The sequence below is a fragment of the Arachis ipaensis genome, chromosome B06 (genome assembly GCF_000816755.2).
Source record: "Arachis ipaensis cultivar K30076 chromosome B06, Araip1.1, whole genome shotgun sequence".
Classification (NCBI taxonomy): Eukaryota; Viridiplantae; Streptophyta; class Magnoliopsida; order Fabales; family Fabaceae; genus Arachis; species Arachis ipaensis.
The window spans coordinates 4,460,351-4,467,144 of record NC_029790.2 but is presented as its reverse complement, the minus strand read 5'-3'; positions in this window follow the sequence as shown (position 1 = coordinate 4,467,144).

Genomic DNA, 6,794 nt, shown 5'->3' with positions numbered 1-6,794 from the left:
TTTACTATATATATTATATTATTATCTTTTATGTGTAGTTAGAATGTCAATTTATTAATAAAATGAATATAACCATATCATATAATCATAATCATGTAATAAGTAATATATAACCAATATGAGTTCATTGAATAATCATTAGTTCATTCGTCAACTTAAACAAATATTAAGAATTTTAATCTCACTTTTGGTATTTAAAAATATATTGTTAAACAAACAAATTCTTAAATAGAACAAAAGAATATGGTAAAAACTAAAAAAAAACATGTAATATATAATGTTAGCAAAAATTCATTGACGATCAATTCGGTTAAACAACTAATTAAGAGATAATTAATTTAAAGTTAACTAGTTAAAAAATAAATTTTTTACAAAAAAAAACAATTTTTTATTATCCTAATTTTTTAAATTTTAAAATTAAGACTAAAAATTATTTTTCAACTAATTAACTCCAAATTAACTACACTCTAATTGATCTTCTAGATTTTTTCATATACATATTCCAAAATCACATAGAGAAACAACACGTATATATCTTTTGCTTGGCTGTTTCCTCTTAATTATGTCCCTTTTTGTTTTGATCACAAGGAAACCTTTTTTTTTTCCTTTAAAAAAGAAAAAGAAATTGTCATCATCTAACGTTTAACATTTTTGTTGCCTTTTGAGTGATGAATGATGATAGATAGCTGCTTTTGAAAATGAGATTATCATTAGACATATTCAAATCTTCTTTTTTTATTGTCAGGTGGATATGTTTTCCGTTATCCACCTATATATGCTTGCCCTTTTCCTCAATAGAAAATAGGAATCATAAAACGAAAAAAAGAAAAACTCAATTACTAGATATAGCTAGACTCTCAACTTTGACTACTAGAAACCTTGCTAGGTTGAAGAAAAGACATATACAGGTGGAAGAAAGAACGAAAAAAAAGTGTAGAGATTCTTCCAGAAAGCAACAAATAATCAAAGACAAATTTTAATAAATAAATAAATAATTAATTAATTAATCATTGTGCCACATCACTATAATAAAAATTATTTTTGGTGATAATAATATAATAATCACTATATCTTATTTAATTTATATCTCTTTTGGATTCGATACTCGACTAAAATCTTAAAGTGGTCCCTGAGATTGAGCGAGTTACTCATAATCGTCCTTGACTTTCAAAATTTCCTAACAGTATCCCTCAAATTCAGCTCCGGGACACATAATTGTCCTGCGACCCTTTCCGGCGCACAGTCAACAAACGGAGTAATGATCTAGCACCTCCCATGCTATGCTAGAGTCAGCAACGGCTAGCTGACGTGGCAAATCTTAATTTTCTACTCAATGTGGTCCTGGTCCTATTAAAACCTTAAAAGTTAAGAATGACTATTATATGTAGTATCTCTTCTTCCCTTCTCCTTCGTCCCATAATTGTGGTCCACCATTATGATTTAACGGAGATTCCATTGATGCTCTGCAGCAATGTATGGAGGTGAAGGGCAAGCCAGTGATTATTCAGCTAAGCATAAATGTCCTTTATCTCAATCTACTTATTCCATTGATATAATATATAATGCTAAAAATACAAGAAAATTTTTTTTGGGCAAATGATAAATATTCATAAGTGAATTTCAACCCTAATTTTCAAACATGCAATTCAGACCATTGTGCTAGATTGATAATAGGAACAGAAGAATAATTAATACCTGATTCTTCCTCCTACCAAGTGGGTGATTAAACTTGCAATTGAATCCAAATTCGCAAGTTCCAGTTTTAAGATAGAAAGCATAATCTTCAACATCAGGCTTCAGTGGATATTGTTGTTGAACTCTACCACTGCTTCTATCTTTCTTCTTCTCCACTTCTTCATCACCTTCAACTTCAACTTCATCATCACCATTACCATCACCATCAACATCAAAATCTCCACTTACCTTATCAACCTCACTCTATTTCACATTCTCATTCCAGCCATAACCCTCATCATCATCCCAACCATCATTATCATCACTCCCTTGTGCTTCACCTGTTTTAGGGGCACAACCACCTTCACCACCCAATTCCTCACCACCATATTCTCCACTACCAGCTACAAAGTCCGAATCTTTCTTCTCATTTTTAGCTACCCTTTCATCCTCATCCTTCAAATCCAACTTCTTGTGGAACTCTGCACCAAGTTCATCACGAGTTTCATCCTGCAACCCTAAATTTTCACTGAGATCTGGTTTTGACAAGTTGATTTTATTATGTGGAAAGCACCTTTGCACATGTCAATGGAATCTCCGTTAAATCACAATGGTAGACCACAATTATGGGACGAAAGAGAAGGGAAGAAGAGATACTACATATAATAATCATTCTTAGCTTTTAGGGTTTTAATGGGACCAGGACCACATTGGGTAGAAAATTAAGATTTCCCACGTCAGCTAGCCGTTGCTGGCTCCAGCATGGCATGGGAGGTGCCAGATCATTACTCCGTTTGCTGACTGTGCGCCGGAAAGGGTCGCAGGACAACTATGGGTCCTGGAGCTGAATGTGAGGGATACTGTTAGGGAATTTTGAAAGTCAAGGACGATTATGGGTAACTCGCCCAATCTCAGAGACCACTTTGAGGTTTTAAAATCTGCGTGAAAAAGAGAAAAAGTCACTCCTTTAGTCCTTTTAGATATATTTGAATGTAATCTTCAAATATCTTTTATTATTTTTGACATTATAAGAAAAAAAATATTAAAAGACTAGTAGAATTTATTATTTTTTATCAGTAGTTAATTATTAATATTTTAAAATATGAATTAAAAATATATTGTTGAATTGTTAGACAAAAAATTAGATTGATAACTAAAAGTACTAGTCAAAATGAAAAAGCTCTGCAACCATGTATTTTTTACATGGTTGTTAACCAAATAATTTCCTCCACACGTGCGTCTCATATCCCTCACTCGTTTGTCATACACACGCTACATATAACGTGCTGCAACCTAAAGTTTTGCTCAACGTAAACCTTTTGCTGCAACGTAAACCTCCTTCTGGTCGCGTTTATCTTCTCTTTTTTTTTTATTTCGATCTGGTTGCATTTATCTTCTTCCTATTCTTCTTCGTTTTCTTCTTCGATCTGCACTTCTGAATCGAAACAATAAATGACTCAACTTCAAATTAGGAGAGCGATTTGGATTACTTTTCTGAAACGAATCAAACTGACAAAGTTTGTATTATTCAATTTTGAATCGAATTGAATGGAATGCAATTGCTAATTTGAATTGAATTAAATGGACGGAGGTGTACTGAATTGAATTGATAATATGTAAATTGTAAGCAGAGTTATTTGAATTTGATTTTATATAATTGATTATGTTTCGTTCACTCAGTACTATATAATTGTTTCACCATGAGTACTGTGTTCGATTCACCATGAGTACTGTGTTCGGTTTATCATGAGTACTGTGTTCGGTTCACCATGAGTACTATGTTCGGTTCATTCTACAGAAAGCTGTTTGAATTTGATTTTATATAATGGATTATATTTCGTTCACTCAGTTTTATACAATTGTATTGTGTTCAGTTCACCGTGAGTACTATGTTCGGTTCACCATGAGTAATCTGTTCGGTTCACCATGAGTACTGTGTTCGGTTCATTCTGCACTATTCAAAACTCTTCTTCTTCACCTTCTACTGCTTCGTCACCAGAGAGAGAAGGAGGAAAATACAAAAAAATACAGCAGCAATAACAACAAAAGAATGACGATAGGGTTTCAGGGTTTATGGTTTTCAGGGTTTAGGGTTTTAGGGTTTAGGGTTTTGGTTCGTCCCGTGTATTAATTTTGGTTCACCGTGTTCATGGTTGAGGGTTTAGGATTTAGGAGTCTAGGGTTTAGGGTTCAGGGTTCAGGATTTTAGGGGTTTAGGGTTTACAGTAGGGTTCATGGTTTAAGATTTAGATTTAGCATTCAGGGTTCAGAGTTCAGTGTTCAGTGTTCGGGTTTAGGGTTTAGCGTTCAGGGTTCAGAGTTCAGAGTTCGGGTTCAGGGTTTAGGGTTTAGGGTTTAGGGTTTAGGTTTTAGGGTGTAGGGTATAGGGTTTAGGTTTTAGGGATTTAGGATTTATGGGTTTAGGGTTTAGTGTTCAGGGTTCTGATTTTAGTGTTTAGGGTTTAGGGTTTAGGGTTTAAGGGTAAGTATTTAGGGGTTCATAATTTTTTGGTAAACAGGAGAGCGATTTGGATTACTCTTCTAAAACAAATCAAACTGACAAAGTTTGGATTATTCAATTTTGAATCGAATTGAATGGAATGCAATTGCTAATTTGAATTGAATTAAATGAATGGTGGTGTACTGAATTGAATTGAATTGAATTGGTAATATGTAAATTGTAGGTAGAGTCATTTAAATTTGATTTTATATAATGGATTATGTTTCGTTCACTCAATACTATACAATTGTATTGTGTTCGATTCACCATGAGCACTGTGTTCGGTTCACCATGAGTACTGTATTCGGTTCATTCTGCACTATTCAAAACTCTTCTTCCTCACCTTCTACTGCTTCTTCACCAAAGAGAGAAGGAGGAAAAGACAAAAAAGTACAGCAGCAACAACAACAAAAGAATGATGATAAAGAGAAAACACGTGAAGAAGAAGGAACACGAAAAAAGAGGAGAAGGAGGAACGCGAAGAAGAAGACGCTCCGTGCGTAAACGAGCGTGAAAAGAAGAAGAAGAATAAGAAGAAGAAGAAGAAGAAGAAGAAGCGTTGGACAAGAGCGATTTCGTGTGTGTTGGGCGCGTGTATTTCACGTTTCATTTAATGGTATTGGGTTTTTTTGGTGTTGGGCCAACTTGGTTACATGGTTACATGGATGTGTAACATTCCTGTAGTAAAAAATAATAAATTCGGCTAAATATTTAAAAAAAAATTAAAAAAGATACAATTTCTCAAAAACAAGATTTTTGTGTAAGAGAATGTTAGAGAGTCAATAGAATTTTTTGTTTTTGGTCAATAATCAGTTATTAATGTTTAAAAGTGTGGATTATTTAAAAATATAATGTTAAATTACTAAATTAAATAAATTAAATTAATGACTAAAAATAATAATTAAAAATAATAAATTTTAATAATACTTAAACTTTTTTTTTGGTATATTTATGATTTTTGTGTAACAAAAATTTACTCCTTTTGAATATATTTATATTTGAATGTAATATTAAAATATCTCATATTATCATTTATATACTATAATGAGATATAAAATATGAGGAGAACTATCACTATAAAAGTTAGCTTCTATGATAGAAGAACAACTTAAAATCTTAAGAGACTTTTATTTTTTCAGCTATTGGCCTTTTGATGTAAGACTTTTTATTTTATTTTTTTTCCGTTATTAGTTTCACAAGATTCTTAACATCTATTAGGGGGGGAAAATAAATTACAATTTCACAAGATTTTTGTGTGCGTGATTTTACTACTTTTACTAAAAGAATTGAAATCACCTAAAAATATTGAAACAATATTTTTAGAAAACGTCTCACTTTTTAACCAATAGATAAAGCGACATCCAAGACAACTGGTTTGTTATTTACAATATAAAAGGAAAACAACTAATTAATTTCAAATAAGGAATAAAAGCTGTGCATGATCTTCATTTTGATTCTTATTGGAAATTAAACCCTAGAAAGAATAAAGGCATATATTTGGCGCACTCAACTCCTCACAAAATGGAAGTGCTTCATACTCCAAATAACTAAAAAGGGATTGGTTAATTAAAATAATACAATTATTAAAGTATATGTGTACCAATCAAGGAACATCATGATTATTATCAAAGCGAATTTCTTGATTGCTTATGAATATGATCACACCATGTTACTTTAGATAGCGTTTGTTTTAAGATACTGATACAAAAATTGAGAGATTGAGACTCAATATTATATTTGTTGGTTCAGAGATTGGTATTAAAATTTTTGTATTTTAATACTTCCAAAAAGTAAGGACACAGGGGACTAAAATTTTTAGAAATAGAGACTGAAATTTTAATAATATTTTATATCTAAAATATCCTCATTTCAATTAATTAATTCTAATTTTACTTTTTATACAAATTAAATTAGAGTTTCATTCTTGTTTCAATTTTTGTCTCCCACTTTGCACTAAACAGAATACTGAGATTTATTTCAATCTCTGTCTTTTAGTTTCTATCTCTCAGTCTTAATCTTTTCGTCTCTATCTCTCTACTAAACGCTACCTAACGTGGATCTTCAGCGTGTAATAATATTGAGCTGTGATTGGCCGTACCAAAATTTCCTCCTAGCTAATTTCTTTTAAGATTTCTTGAAGATAATTAATAGATATATAAGAATAATGGTATAATAACAAGGTAAACTCATTAAAGGTGATTCTAAGATGCAAGAGAATAATGCTGGAATATAACTCTCTTTTTGAGAGATTTGTTTAAATTGAAGATAATTTTGGGTTGCTTTCTTTGTGGGTCAAGACATAGAAAAGATCCAAGAATTTGGTCTCACCACTCATTACTATCATATAGTTTGAATTAATATATATTCAGCTGACTTAGTCTTCTAAATGACTAAACCTACCAAAGTTGAAGAAGAAAATTGAATGATTCTAAATTTTGTCCGTGCTTTCCAGACAAATGCTTAGCAACAACAATAGTAGTATTATTTAATGTTTTTGTCCGTAATAATTATCGAAATATATTTTTTTTAAAATTATATCGATTTTATTTTGATATTATTATGATACAAAAAATTTATAAAATTAAACTATTTAAAAAATATATGAAAACAAAAATTCCAT